The following is a 16,001-nucleotide window of genomic DNA, read 5'->3' as shown; positions in this document are numbered from 1 at the left end:
GGATTATTTAGGACTGAGATAAGGGGCTGTATTCGCTCTCCAGTGGGGACTCGCTACTGGTGTCCACTAGCGCTATGAGCGGCGCCCAGGTGCGATTCCCTCTCCTTTTCCATGCTAATTTATGCATGGAGGAGAGCTCGACGGATTCCATCGGAATCCTGGTATTGGGCAGCCACTGTGAGTGGGCGGTTCAATACCGAGGTCCGGCGGTGGGCCCCGCTCCCCCACACAATGCAAATACTGCCCCTTCCGCTGACAAATAGGGACATCCTCCCTCCCCCCACCATGGGAATAATGGGTCAACCCCCACAGAGCACACATGCATGTCTCGGAGGAAAGTGAGGCAAAGGGTCAGCCATGATTGTATTGGGCAGTGGAACAAGATTGAGGGGCCTTGTGGTCTACTCCTGCCTCTATTTCTTATGTTTGGCCCTTAATTGACATCAAAGAAGGCAGGCACCTTTCTTGGCGGCAGCCAGAATTCCCATTTATTGCGAGCAGCCAATACAGTCAGCCGTGGCTCAGTCGGCAGCACTCTTGTCGCTGTCATGTGAGAGAACCTTTAATAAATGGGTGTTTATAAATGGGTGTGTATATAAATATCTGTAGTGAGAGTACCTTTAAGAAACAGGTGTTTATTACTGCAGTGATGTCAGAGAGGGAGTGGAGCTGGGCTGTCTGTCAGCTTTTTACTTTTGTTTTAGGCTGTTTGCTGCAGGGTGTGTTTTAGTTTCATTTTCAGAGCTGGATAGCTGCAGTCTCAGCTAGAAGGTGTATTAGAGTCTCTCTCTGTAATCTAAAGACTGTAAATCGATCCTTTGGTGATTTAAAACTAATAACTGCTCTTAGTAGTGACTTTAACCTGATATGCTTCTGTTAAAGGTTATGTTTTTTGCCAGTCTTCTGGATGTTAAAAGGACAGCGTACGCATTAATTAGTGTTGTATTATTTGGGGGTTGTATTTGAGTTGATGGTTGCTAAGGCGTTCACTGTATGTTTTGAAAAGGTTAACTTGAGTTCATAGAATAAACATTGTTTTGCTTTAAAAAATACTTTTCCATTTCTGCTGTACCACACCTGTAGAGTGGGCCGTGTGCTCCCCATACCACACTCTATTAAAAGTTGTGGGTCAGGTGAACTCCATGATACACTTTGGGGTTCTCGAAACCCTGGCCCATAACATCGCTGAGTCACAAGGTTCCCGGCTCGGATCCCTCTCCAAGGTTTCAGTATGAAAATGCAGGTTTGCAATCGTGTGCAGGACGGAGGGAAGCAGTGCCCTGTCGCAGATGCCGTTCTTCAAATGAGACATCAAACCAAATCCCCATCACACTGCTTGTGTGGATGTAGAAGTCCACATGGCACTACTTTGAAGAATAACAAGGGGGATTTATCCCCGGTGTCCTAGCCCATATTCATCCCTCCTTCAGCGTGGTCTGGATTGGAGACTGAAGCCAATCCCCATTGGCACAACAAACAGGGTTGTAAATGTGAATGAACGATGAATGGGCCCCTGTGTGACGCAGCCAAAAATTTCCAGTCAAAATTTCACTTTGGCTTTCAAGGAATTCACTTGGCCCAAGACTCAATTTAAAAAGAAAATAGAAATTTAGAGTACCCAATTATATTTTTCTCCAATTAAGGGGCAATTTAGCGTGGCCAATCCACCTAACCTGCTCATCTTTGGGTTGTGGGGGTGAGACCCAGGCAGACACGGGGAGAATGTGCAAACTCCACACGGACAGTGACCCGGGGCCGGGATCGAACACGGGACCTCAGCGCCGTGAGGCAGCAGCGCTAACCACTGTGCTACCGTGCCGGGCCAAGGCTCAATTTGATCAATGGAAATGACGTTGATATTTTAAGCCTCGCTCCTTTACGTAGTGATGATTTTTCACCTAACCAAACTGGCTCAAGTTCAAAGATTCCATGCACAGTGTCCGATACAAATGCGGGTTCCTCAAACCCAATCTGACAGATTGGGGCCTCTCGCAGCAGGGTCCTCGAAGTCAGTTGTCCTCACAGTTCACGTTCCAAATAAGAATCTGGCTGCCCTGAGTTCCATGGTTACACGCTCTAGTCTTTGTAACAAGTTGATTAATATAGAACAAAGAACAAAGAAATGTACAGCACAGGAACAGGCCCTTCGGCCCTCCAAGCCCGTGTCGACCATGCTGCCCGACTAAACTACAATCTTCTACACTTCCTGGGTCCGTATCCCTCTATTCCCATCCTATTCATGTATTTGTCAAGATGCCCCTTAAATGTCACTATCGTCCCTGCTTCCACCACCTCCTCCGGTAGCGAGTTCCAGGCACCCACTACCCTCTGCGTAAAAAACTTGCCTCGTACATCTACTCTAAACTTTGCCCCTCTCACCTTAAACCTATGCCCCCTAGTAATTGACCCCTCTACCCTGGGGAAAAGCCTCTGACTATCCACTCTGTCCATGCCCCTCATAATTTTGTATACCTCTATCAGGTCGCCCCTCAACCTCTGTCGTTCCAGTGAGAACAAACCGAGTTTATTCAACCGCTCCTCATAGCTAATGCCCTCCATACCAGGCAACATTCTGGTAAATCTACTTCAGCTTCCATAGTCTATATTCCCATGGGGCCCATAATGAGCTTTGCACGTCCCAGTGTCCATTTAAAGTCAAAAGCACTTGACGCTTTATCTATCACTTGTCCACATTCTGATCAGTGCCTGGGGCTGGCACTTTCCCGCTTACCTGCCCACTGCCTGCAGCCCTTCGTCTCCGATTGCTTGATGCTGGAACCCAAAAATTACCTTAATTTTGTTTTAAAAAATGGATAACATTTGTTTGTTCCTCCGCCTTGATCTGTCTGAAGAAGAAAAAACACCCAACCCACTCCGCACACAGGAATCTAACAAATCTCGATGGTCTGGAACCTTCTACAAGTGGCTCGCGTTTGTAAACACACAAGGTCGGCAATATTCACAGCAACCTGTGGCTCGAATTTTTTAAATCACACTTACTAATTCAGACTCCAGTCTGTAAAACCTGTGATCTTATAAACATTCTCCCTTGCGTATGAAGCTAAATGCCCAACTCTACACATTATCAAGCTGTGGACTAAATACAGGATCAACGCCAACATTTTCAAGCATTCACAGGCTCCTTGCTAATCTGAGGGTGTTCGAGTCATGGTGGCACTAAATGAGGCCATTTGGCCCATTGAGTCTTTGCCAGCTCTCTATACAGCAATCCAGTAAGTCCCATTCCCCCGCTCTCTCCTCGTAGCCCTACAAGTCTTTTGCTCTCGAGCCCATCCAGTTTCCTTTTGACATCATTCATTTTCTATACTTCCACCACCCTCGTGGTCAGCGTGTTCCAAGTAATTGCCACTCGCTCCATAAAAAACACTCTTCCTGAACAGGCGCCGGTGTGTGGTGACTAAGGGCTTTTCACAGTGACTTCATTGGAACGTTAATGTAACAACGTGACAATAAAGATTGTTATTATTGTTATGTAGGAAACAATTTATGCACAGCAAGATTCCAAAAATGGCAATGGTGCCAATGACCAGATAAAGTGGGCTCGATTCTCCGGCCGACACCAAAATCGCGTTCGGCGATCGGCCGGAGAATCATCGTTCCAGACCAAATCGGGGGCGGCGCCGCTTCCGCGATGCCCCACCCCCTCCAAAGTGGCATACTCGGTTGGGTTTCCATTGATAAAGTGTCTCCTGGGGAAACACGACGGTCAGTTTTAACTTGATCTTAATTCCCAGGGAGCACTCCCATGGGATCTGGCAACCACAAGACTGTGGGAGTTCAAAGAACTGCTAATTCCCGAACAAAGGATTGTAGCAACTGCACTGTGATCTTTCATTGCCGTGTCAAGTAAATTGGCCGAAACTGCTTGGAAATGGAAAGGGAAGCCTTTCATATGCCAGCAGATGGCCAAGGTTGCCGTTGGTTACTGCCGCCTTTACTAGGCCGGACTCAAGTGGACCAAGGTTTCAGATATCAAATAAGAAAGATACAGTTTCCTATTTTATTTATTCGGCCTACCTGAGGCTGTAATTCTAAACCTGTATGACTTGAGTGCTGTGGGGAATGTGGTTCAGAACAAGAGTATGCGACAGGAAGCTGTATCATTTCAATCATACTTTTATCTTAAAACAGAATGAAAGCATATGTATATATGGTTCCTGAACAAGCATTTAACAGCACTTGAAGTAATCTGTGCTCAGATTGTTTCGTTCTGCAGTAAGCATTATTAAATGCAGATTTGGCCACTCTATGAAGCTGTGAGTACTGGGGCCTGAGGCCCGTTAAGTAGGCCTCACTGTCAGTACGTGGGGAGAAGGTAGCATTACAGCAGGAATCTGGGGCGAGATTCTCCGACCCCCCGCCGGGTCGGAGAAATCGCCGGGGGCTGGCGTGAATCCCGCCCCCGCCGGTTGCCGAAGTCCACGGCACCGGAGATTCGGCGGGGGCGGGAATCGCGCCGCGCCGGTTGGCGGGCCCCCCCACGCGATTCTCCGGCCCGGATGGGCCGAAGTCCCGCCGCTAAAATGCCTGTCCCGCCGGCGTAAATTAAACCACCTACCTTACCGGCGGGACAAGGCGGCGCGGGCGGGCTCCGGGGTCCTGGGGGGGGGCGGGTGCGGGGCGATCTGGCCCCGGGGGGTGCCCCCACGGGGGCCTGGCCCGCGATCGGGGCCCACCGATCCGCGGGCGGGCCTGTGCCGTGGGGGGACTCTTTCCCTTCTGCCTCCGCCACGGTCTCCACCATGGCGGAGGCAGAAGAGACTCCCTCCACTGCGCATGCGCGGGAATGCCGTCAGCGGCCGCTGACGCTCCCGCGCATGCACCGCCCGGAGATGTCATTTCGGGGCACCAAAGGCCTTTCCCACCAGCTGGCGGGGCGGAAATTCGTCCGGCGCCGACCTAGCCCCTCAAGGTTGGGGCTCGGCCCCCAAAGATGCGGAGCATTCCGCACCTTTGGGCCGGTGCGATGCCCGTCTGTTTTGGGCGCCAGTCGGCGGACATCGCGCCGTTTCCGGAGAATTTCGACCCTGGTATCAGTTTGGGCTGTTTTTGCCTCTGACTCCGAAGATGGTGGATTTGAGGGATTGTGGGCTGTACTTCGGTGCTGTGCTGAGGGAGCGCTGCGTGGTCACAATTGTGGTGATGAGGCGTCAATGGGGTGTTGTGCCCACATCTTCTATGCCCACTGAGGCGGATGCTAATGATGCCTCAGTACAGTGGTGGGCAGCCTGCGGCCCAGGGCTCGGAATGTGGCCCATGCGACATTTTGTTGACTGTTGCCTACGCGCAGGGTTGCCACATCCCGCTGGTTTCCATCCGCATTGTTTTATTCCTGCCAGTATGACTGAAGCGATTCACATGTAAAGCAAGGGCAAGTGAAGTGAGGGGCGCGCTGATTGCTTCACAGCTCCAGGGTCCCAGGTTCGATTCCGGCTTGGGTCACTGTCTGTGCGGAGTCTGCACGTTCTCCCCGTGTGTGTGTGGGTTTCCTCCGGGTGCTCCGGTTTCCTCCCACAGTCCAAAGATGTGCAGGTTAGGTGGATTGGCCATGATAAATTGCCCTTAGTGTTGGGTGGGGTTACTGGGTTATGGGGATAGGGTGGGGGTATTGACCTTGGGTAGGGTGCTCTTTCCAAGAGCCGGTACAGACTCGACGGGCCGAATGGCCTCCTTCTGCACTGTAAATTCTATGATCTATGATTGCTCACAACATTGACTGAGAGAGTCGTGCACTCCTTCTGCGTCCAAAGTGTAAATATTTATTTTGTTTTTTACCATTCGAAGTTGATGACAGTTCTATTAATATATAAATGATTCAGCATTTTCTATAACTCGTTATGAAATATTTGGTGCGTATTAAATGTATTCAAACTTGAATATCAAGGGTCATGGTTAGTGGAAGGGCCCGATTATAGCCCATTGAGATGAAGGCGAGCCACTCCTGAGGCCCAACCACCGGCCGAGTACCTGCTTAATGATCTGGGGGCTCTCCCGTTCTGTTCTGCCCGAGATCACTTGCTCAGCCAGTACTCCGAGGAACCAGATGTGGATTTTGTAACAGTAATCTTTATTTCATTAGCGGTTTCACGTGCCGACAGTGCATCTTTTCACCACCTGGCTTTCATTTCGGCTCACAGCCTGAGCTCATTGTGTTCTTCATTCCTCTCTCTCTCTCTCTCTCTCTCTCTCTCTCTCTCTCCACCCCCCTCCAAACCGTACTCAGGACAGAGTGCATTAGTGAAAACTTTGGATTGCAGCACTGTGTTTGCAACCCTGTACTTATCACACCTGGTTGGAATGACCCCCACCGTAGTAACTTGGAATGAAAGGAGAACGAGCTAACGTCAGGCTACTCTGTTCACTGAGGCTCAGAAGGTAGGAGTATGTAAAGCAGAGAGATGCAGTTAAGAGAATCTGGGTTCAGCTATAGTACACCGAGGGGCTGGAAACTGCGTAGAACCCCTCGGGGTGGATACCTAACCCAAATATTCTGAATATCAAGAGTATTACAATTGCATTGAGGCACCTCAGAGTGAAGCATACAGTAAGGAGAGAAGTTACATTTTATTGCATGTTCTGTAAGTTCCAAGTCGAAATGCTTTGCAATGTGAATTTTATGAATAAAATATTATTAAGGCCCAGGGAGCCGAGTGGTAAGGTGAATGTCGATTTATTTACGATCACAGAGAGTCTGCCCACGGCAGCGACTATATTTACACAGTACAATGACGTGACGGTCCCTGTCTGGGCTGGCCTTCATACACAGTTCTTATGAGTCCCAGCTGGGTCGGTCTCCGCCCACTAGCAGGGAAGCTCATATCCCACCAGCCCCACAGGGAGATCAATCAAGGTATCCCCATGGGGGTTATTACAAGTGTATTTTTGGAATAAATTTAGGGAAAGCTGGATAGGTTCACGGGCGAGGGAGGAATAGAAGGATATGCTGATCGGTGGTACAAGGTAGGATGGGAGGAGGCCTGTGCTGGCACAGAGGTGATGGACCAAAGGCCTAATCCTGTATTAGGAATTCTGGGGTTCGATTCAACTAAATGGGAACAAAGTCCCATAGCAAGCGCATTTAACCACATGTTTCCAGAAACACATGGCTATACAACACAACGCGCTGCGGGGCACAAATATCCTGGGGGGGAGATTTGTTAGTGCTCTTTGGGGGGGTTTAAACTAATGCAGCAGGGGCATGGGAACCTGGATTGTAGTTTTAGGGTAAGGGAGAATGAGAGTATAGAGGTCAGGAGCACAGATTTGACGTCGCAGGAGGGGGCCAGTGTTCAGGTAGGTGGTTTGAAGTGTGTCTACTTCAATGCCAGGAGTATACGAAATAAGGTAGGGGAACTGGCAGCATGGGTTGGTACCTGGGACTTCGATGTTGTGGCCATTTCGGAGACATGGATAGAGCAGGGACAGGAATGGATGTTGCAGGTTCCGGGGTTTAGGTGTTTTAGTAAGCTCAGAGAAGGAGGCAAAAGAGGGGGAGGTGTGGCGCTGCTAGTCAAGAGCAGTATTACGGTGGCGGAGAGGATGCTAGATGGGGACTCATCTTCCGAGGTAGTATGGGCTGAGGTTAGAAACATGAAAGGAGAGGTCACACTGTTGGGAGTCTTCTATAGGCCTCCAAATAGTTCTAGGGATGTAGAGGAAAGGATGGCGAGGATGATCCTGGATAAGAGCGAAAGTAACAGGGTAGTTATTATGGGAGACTTTAACTTTCCAAATATTGACTGGAAAAGATATAGTTCGAGTACATTAGATGGGTCGTTTTTTGTACAGTGTGTGCAGGAGGGTTTCCTGACACAGTTTGTTGACAGGCCAACAAGAGGCGAGGCCACATTGGATTTGGTTTTGGGTAATGAACCAGGCCAGGTGTTGGATTTGGAGGTAGGTGAGCACTTTGGGGACAGTGACCACAATTCGGTGACGTTTACGTTAAGGATGGAAAGGGATAAGTATACACCGCAGGGCAAGAGTTATAGCTGGGGGAAGGGAAATTATGATGCCATTAGACGTGACTTGGGGGGGATAAGGTGGAGAAGTAGGCTGCAAGTGTTGGACACACTGGATAAGTGGAGCTTGTTCAAGGATCAGCTACTGCGTGTTCTTGATAAGTATGTACCGGTCAGGCAGGGAGGAAGGTGCCGAGCGAGGGAACCATGGTTTACCAAAGAAGTGGAATCTCTTGTTAAGAGGAAGAAGGAGGCCTATGTGAAGATGAGGTGTGAAGTTTCAGTTGGGGCGCTTGATAGTTACAAGGTAGCGAGGAAGGATCTAAAGAGAGAGCTAAGACGAGCAAGGAGGGGACATGAGAAGTATTTGGCAGGAAGGATCAAGGAAAACCCAAAAGCTTTCTATAGGTATGTCAGGAATAAGCGAATGACTAAGGGAAAGAGTAGGACCAGTCAAGGACAGGGATGGGAAGTTGTGTGTAGAGTCTGAAGAGATAGGCGAGATACTAAATGAATATTTTCGTCAGTATTCACTCAGGAAAAAGATAATGTTGTGGAGGAGAATGCTGAGCTCCAGGTAAATAGATTAGATGGCATTGAGGTACGTAGGGAAGAGGTGTTGGCAATTCTGGACAGGCTGAAAATAGATAAGTCCCTGGGACCTGATGGGATTTATCCTAGGATTCTCTGGGAGGCCAGGGAAGAGATTGCTGGACCATTGGCTTTGATTTTTATGTCATCATTGGATACAGGAATAGTGCCAGAGGACTGGAGGATAGCAAATGTGGTCCCTTTGTTCAAAAGGGGAGCAGAGACAACCCCGGCAACTATAGACCGGTGAGCCTCACGTCTGTAGTGGGTAAAGTCTTGGAGGGGATTATAAGAGACAAGATTTATAATCATCTAGATAGGAATAATATGATCAGGGATAGTCAGCATGGCTTTGTGAAGGGTAGGTCATGCCTCACAAACCTTATTGAGTTCTTTGAGAAGGTGACTGAACAGGTAGACGAGGGTAGAGCTGTTGATGTGTATATGGATTTCAGCAAAGTGTTTGATAAGGTTCCCCACGGTAGGCTATTGCAGAAAATACGGAGGCTGGGGATTGAGGGTGATTTCGAGATGTGGATCAGAAATTGGCTAGCTGAAAGAAGACAGAGGGTGGTGGTTGATGGGAAATGTTCAGAATGGAGTTCTGTCACAAGTGGAGTACCACAAGGATCTGTTCTGGGGCCGTTGCTGTTTGTCATTTTTATCAATGACCTAGAGGAAGGCGCAGAAGGGTGGGTGAGTAAATTTGCAGACGATACTAAAGTCGGTGGTGTTGTCGATAGTGTGGAAGGAAGTAGCAGGTTACAGAGGGATATAGATAAGCTGCAGTGCTGGGCTGAGAGGTGGCAAATGGAGTTTAATGTAGAGAAGTGTGAGGTGATTCACTATGGAAGGAAAAACAGGAATGTGGAATATTTGGCTAATGGAAAAGTTCTTGAAAGTGTGGATGAGCAGAGGGATCTAGGTGTCCATGTACATAGATCCCTGAAAGTTGCCACCCAGGTTGATAGGGTGGTGAAGAAGGCCTATGGAGTGTTGGCCTTTATTGGTAGAGGGATTGAGTTCCGGAGTCAGGAGGTCATGTTGCAACTGTACAGAACTCTGGTACGGCCGCATTTGGAGCATTGCGTACAGTTCTGGTCACCGCATTATAGGAAGGACGTGGAGGCTTTGGAACGGGTGCAGAGGAGATTTACCAGGATGTTGCCTGGTATGGAGGGAAAATCTTATAAGGAAAGGCTGATGGACTTGAGGTTGTTTTCGTTAGAGAGAAGAAGGTTAAGAGGAGACTTAATAGAGGCATACAAAATGATCAGAGGGTTAGATAGGGTGGACAGTGAGAGCCTTCTCCCGCGGATGGAAATGGCTAGCACGAGGGGACATAGCCTTAAACTGAGGGGTAATAGATATAGGACAGAGGTCAGGGGTAGGTTCTTTACACAAAGAGTAGTGAGGCCGTGGAATGCCCTACCTGCTACAGTAGTGAACTCGCCAACATTGAGGGCATTTAAAAGTTTATTGGATAAACATATGGATGATAATGGTATAGTGTAGGTTAGATGGCTTTTGTTTCGGTGCAACATCGTGGGCCGAAGGGCCTGTACTGCGCTGTATTGTTCTATGTTCTATGTAACGCGCGTTGTGGAAGGGACCTCAGCAGGGAACCCGCAATCGAGGCCGCACATAGCCCCGTTTTGTACACTGGGAGCTCCGCTTGCCAGACCCCCCCCCAGTGTAGCGAGAGATCTGGACACCATTTCTAAATAGTTCCCTGTTGTGTTATGTACTCTGGGATAACACAGGCTGCAACTCGATGCAGCTTTGATCAAAAGATACTCCAGACTTTGAAGTAAGTTCAATGTGATTTATTGAACCATTAGCACAATTCTCTATGAGTTCGACTCTCCTGCTAATCTTGCTATAGTAACTCAGTCGAACTAACCAGTCTGCTCTAAACCACGTGATAGGTGTGATGCTTCTGATCTGCCCCTGTCCTTCTCTCTAAGCGTTGTCTGTGGAAAGAGACAGAGTATGTGTGCCCTGTCCTTATATATGGGTTGTGTAATGCTCCCTTGTGGTAGTGTCACCTCTGGGTGTCTTGACTGCTCATTGGTTGTGTCCTATTCTATGTGTTCATTAGCTGTATATCTGCATGTCATGACATCTCCGGTGTTCCCTCTAGTGTTTACTTAGTTGTAGTGTATTTACATTAACCCCTTGTGTATATACAGTGATGCATATCACCACACCCCGATCTCCAAGGCCCCCAAAGCAATCCCCAGCCTAACCACACTATGGGAGGGTGCCCCCTTCCCAAACAGGGCATCCTCAGCTCTATTGGCAGTGCCAGCCTGGCACTCCAGCAGTGCCTATGCCAGGCTGGCAATTCCACCTGGGCACCACCAGGGTGACAAGCTGGCACCAGCAGGGCCAGGGTACCACCCTGCCCACTGGGCATGCAGCTGGGGATCTCCAATCCCCTGGGGAAATCCCCACAAGTGCCATTCAGTCCCCATTTGTTTTTTTTTCAAAAAATATACTTTATTCATAAAATCTATCATAAACATTACAGAACATTTCGAATTGTCTTGACTGTACATTTCCATCAGAGTTACACATTCCCTTGACCTTCTTCCATTCAATTTTGATAACATTACACACATATCGCTCTTTACGTTACAATTCCTTCTTAAACATTTACATTGTCATGTTTCTTTTATACGTTGGAGTGTTAATGGCCCAGACCGAGGGGGGTTTACACTGTTACCCGCCCCTCGGTGTACATTTGCTGGTAAGAGCTTACACTGTGGTCTTTCCCCATTGCGCCTTGGCGGCAGCTGCCCCAAGCTTGAGTGCGTCCCTCAGCACGTACTCCTGGACCTTGGAATGTGCCAGTCTGCAACACTCGGTCGAGGACAGCTCTTTGCACTGGAAGATCAGCAAGTTTCGGGCAGACGGTACCAGTGCTGAATAGCACTCACCCAAGGTCTCCAAGAGGATGAATCCCGAAGCCTCGTGTACCTCGGGGATCTGCACATTAGAGTGAGACTAACTGTCTTGTTCCAATATGCAGATTTGCCAAAAAGTGATCCCGCCCACAATGTGTCAATGAGTTGGGTCCACCTTGAGTGACTTAAATCAGAGCATCGGATGGTCCCCAGTCCAGTGTTATTACTCATCGAAAGTTTGAACTTCCCGGACAATTCCCATGAAATTCTTGCACGGGGACATCCGGCGAGCGTGGGGTTGTGCAGGGCATCTCCTGGGTTACCTCCCAGGTAAACCCCTCCGGAGAATGGAGGTTCTGGGCCATTAACTCTATTTCTCAATCCTCAGGTGTAGTCATACCTGCTGAGCATTTCCAGCAGTTTCTGTTTCTATTCCAGATCTAAGGGCTTCCCAATTAGAACCCTCTCATGCGGCTTGTCGATGCCAGGAGAGCGGAGATTTCGTGGATAATATTCATGCCTCTGAGTCAGAAGGCTGAGAGTTCAAGTCTCACTGCAGAGACTTCAGCACAGAGAACGAGATGCACGACAGAGGGCGTGCTGCACTGTCTGTCTTGCAATCTTTCAGACGAGACGCGAAACCAAACGCCCTGGGCGGGATTCTCCAATCCCGCGGCAGAGTGTCCACGCCGTCGTAAACGCCGTTGCATTTTACAACGGCGTGAATGGGCCACTCCCAGGAGTAATCCTGGCCGCTACAGGGAGCCAACATGGTGCTGGAGCGGTTTGAGCCACTCCAGCTGCCGATCCCGGTGTGAGCTGTGCGCCGCGGGATCCGCGCATGCGCAGTTGCGTCGGCTCGAACGAGGTCATGCGCAGTGGCCTCCTTCAACGCGCCGGCCGCGACGCAACATGGCGCAGGACTACAGGGGTCGGCGCGTAGGAAAGGAGGCCCCGAGCCAGAGAGGCCGGCCCGCCGGTCGGTGGGCCCCGATCGCAGGCCAGGCCAGATCGGACACAGGCCGCCACCCAACCTTTCAACGCCGAGGTCCCGCCGGCTCAGAGCAGGTTAGAACGACGCCGACAGGACTCGGCTCATTTTTACGGCGCCGCGCCAACCACGCGGAGAATCGTGTGCTGGCATCGGGGCGGCGTGGCGCGATTCGCGCGGTCCGCCGGCGATTCTCCGGCGCGGGGTCGGAGAATCCCGCCCAGGCGAGATTCCCGGCGGCATGGGGTGGCCACAATGGGAAATCCAATTGGTAGGTGGCAGGAACGGAGAATCCTGCTGCAGGCGAGGGCGCGCTGCCGAGGATCACGTGGCTGGCAGGCCGGAGAATCTCGTCCCCTGTCTGTCTGCCCTCGCAAGTTGACTGAAGAAGAGCGAGAGCCTTCTTCTCAGTGTCCTGGCTAATATCTTCCCCACAATCAGTAAAACAGGTCATTATTACATTGCTGTCTGTAGGATCTTACTGTGTGCAAATTGTCTGCCACTTGTCCTACAAGAGTGAGCACGCCTCAGAAATACTTACTTGGCTGTAAAGCACATTGATACATCCCGAGGTTGTGGACGGTGCTACATAAATGCAAGTCTTTTCTCCTCAATTACAGTCTTGATCTTTTAAGCAACTTTGACACTTCCTTAAGTCTCTGATTATTGCAATTTGAGATATTGTTTGTTTACTTTGGCAGTTGGTTTGGAAAAACCATCTGTTACTAAGTTGGTATCTTCATTTAATGGGGAAGAATGCTTCTAGATTCTTGTGGTTACTGGTTGTTTTATTGGTCTGCGCAAAGAGTAAGGCTTTTAAAGTAGGTGGATGTTTATAAAATGACAAGTATATCATCAGAGTACCACTTATACACATTTTATATCCTGCCTCTCATCATTGCTTTAAGTAAGGGTCAAATTTTACAGTTAGATATCCCTGATTAAATGGTCCCTCTATTTAATAAGGACAGAAAGAGGCTATTTTGATTGCTGCTTCTTTCTTTGCTCGCTCCCTTCCAGAGTTGTTCTGGCTCTCTACTCTTTGACTAACTTATCTTGAAGATGTTTAACAGTTTCCTGTACAGTATTGACAGGGTACAGGCCTCTTCTTTCCTGCTAAATATTAAAACTGAGCGAGGAAGCGGTATAAGCACACCTGAGTATGGAAATGACAGCACGGTAGCATAGTGGTTAGCACAATTGCTTTACAGCTCCAGGGTCCCAGGTTCGATTCCGGCTTGGGTCACTGTCTGTGCCGAGTCTGCAGATCCTCCCCGTGTCTGCGTGGGTTTCCTCCGGGTGCTCCGGTTTCCTCCCACAGTCCAAAGATGTGCAGGTTAGGTGGATTGACCATGATAAATTGCCCTTAGTGTCCAAAATTGCCCTCAGTGTTGGATGGGGTTATGGGGATAGGGTGGAGGTGTTGACCTTGGGTAGGGTGCTCTTTCCAAGAGCCGGTGCAGACTCGATGGGCCGAATGGCCTCCTTCTGCACTGTAAATTCTATGATAATCTATGAGCTGTGGGCACGTTTATTTGAGCCGCTTTAGAAAATGTAGCACTTACAGACCGAATCAGATGAGAAAACATCACCTAATCCAGCTGGGGACACAGTAGCGTGGTGGTAATATCACTGGGCTAGCAATGGAGGGGCTCGGGTTAATGCCATGGGGGACATGGGCCCGGATCCCACCATAGCAGCTCGTGCAATTTAAATGCAGTTACTGAAAACAAATCTGGCAGAGAAACTGTCATCGATTGTTGTAAAACCCCATCTGGGGAGGGAAATCTGCCGTCTTCACCTGGTCTGGCCTACACGTGACTCCAGACCCACAGCAATGTGGCTGACCCTGAAATGGCCCAGCAAGCCACCCAGTTCAACGGCAATTGCGGATATGCAACAAATGCTGGACCAGCCAGAGACACCCACATCCCCTGAAGGAATAAACAATTCTAGCCTGTCCAACATAACCCGTTGCCTCTTTTTCATTACTATAGACATTCCCAAGTCTGGAGTGTTGTCGGAGTATCTCCACTCGCCTGGTTGAGTGCAGCTCCAACAACACTCAAGAAGCTCGACACCATCCAGGACAAAGCAGCCCCCTTGATTGGCCCCCCATTCACCACCTTAAACATTGATTCCTTCCATCACCATCATACAATGTCAACAGTTTTCACCATCTTGCTGCCCAATTAAGGGCAGCACGGTAGCACAAGTGGATAGCACTGGGGCTTCACAGCGCCACGGTCCCAGGTTCGATTCCCCGCTGGGTCACTGTCTGCGGAGTCTGCACGTTCTCCCCATGTCTGCGTGGGTCAGTCAAGATCTTCAGGGGCAGTAGGTTAAAGGAAGTCTCTGTGGGTGGGAAATTAAGGAGCAAACATCGAACGGTGGTTGTGATTTCTGCTGGACCGTGTTGGTAGGAGAAAGAGAGTCGAGCTCTGAAAGAACAAAAGCAGCGAGGAACAAATCTAGATTGATCCAATTGGCTGTGACCAGTCAGCAATCTGGAAATAGATGGTATTTATTATCTCTCCATTAGTGATCAGAGTCACATTCGACACAATGAAAAGCTTCTTGCATGCAGCAGATGTGGGCCTTGGTGAGTGACTGATGAACTATGCAAAATATTCAACCAAGCAATCAACAAAACTTCAAACACGGCGTGAACTGCCTTCTATCCCTCGAGGAATTGCAAGGCTTTTATGTCAATGAGTGCGGTTTTACGTTTGAAATGTGCAGTGCTCAAGTCATAAGCCTTATTTGGTGTGTGTGTGTGTGTGTGTGTGTGTGTGTTTATTAATATATGCGTGAAAGTCTCCCCAAAAGAGGGGAAAGTTACTGAAAATGATAACTGTGTATTTGTTAAATGAAATATTATTGGTTTGAGGGGAAACTTGACTTCAGTTTAAGTTTCATCACAGCTGAATAGTCCCTGGCCAATTCTTACAGTGTACCGGGGATTTACAACACAGAAACAGGCAAGTTGGCTCAACGGGCCTGTGGCCTTTGCCAGTGTTTGTGTTCCACATCAGCCTCCTTGCGCCCTCTTCCTCGAACCCCACCAACATATCCTTCTATTCCTTTCCCCCTCCTATGTGTATCTAGCTCCCCCTTGACGCATCTGTGCTGCTCACCTTATCTACTGGTGATAGCGGGTTCCACATTCTCAGCACTCTCTGGATAAATAGATTTCTCCCAAATTCCCTGTTGGATGTATTCATGTAGTCTTCTATTTATGGCCCCTGGTTCATCTCCCTCCCGAGTAGAAACACCTTCTCTACATCTCCCCTATCCAGCCCTTTCCTAGGTTTGATGGTGTAGGGAATAGGAGTCGGTGGAGGTCACTCCTACTGGTCTTGTCCCCTCACGGGGCAGTCTTTTCTCTGGAAAGCCCCCAGCCTTCCCTGATAGTTGTAACCTCTCTGAGATTTTATTTTATTGTTGTTGCACCTTCTCCAGCTGCCTCAGGCGTCCCTCTTTATCATATGGAGATCAGATCAGGGCACGGTTGCAGTCAGCAGTTAT

General features: G+C 49.2%; 1 protein-coding gene across 2 annotated transcripts in view; it reads left to right on the top strand.

Moving 5' to 3' along the window:
• The window catches only part of kif26ba (kinesin family member 26Ba), a 272,137-nt gene that overhangs the window by 208,474 nt on the left and 47,662 nt on the right, over nucleotides 1–16,001 (top strand). The gene's annotated exons all lie outside the window — the stretch shown is intronic.

The sequence above is a fragment of the Scyliorhinus torazame genome, chromosome 1 (assembly GCF_047496885.1).
Source record: "Scyliorhinus torazame isolate Kashiwa2021f chromosome 1, sScyTor2.1, whole genome shotgun sequence".
NCBI classification, from domain to species: Eukaryota; Metazoa; Chordata; class Chondrichthyes; order Carcharhiniformes; family Scyliorhinidae; genus Scyliorhinus; species Scyliorhinus torazame.
Note: the sequence above shows the minus strand (reverse complement) of the source record. Positions and strands in the feature narration are given on the sequence as shown.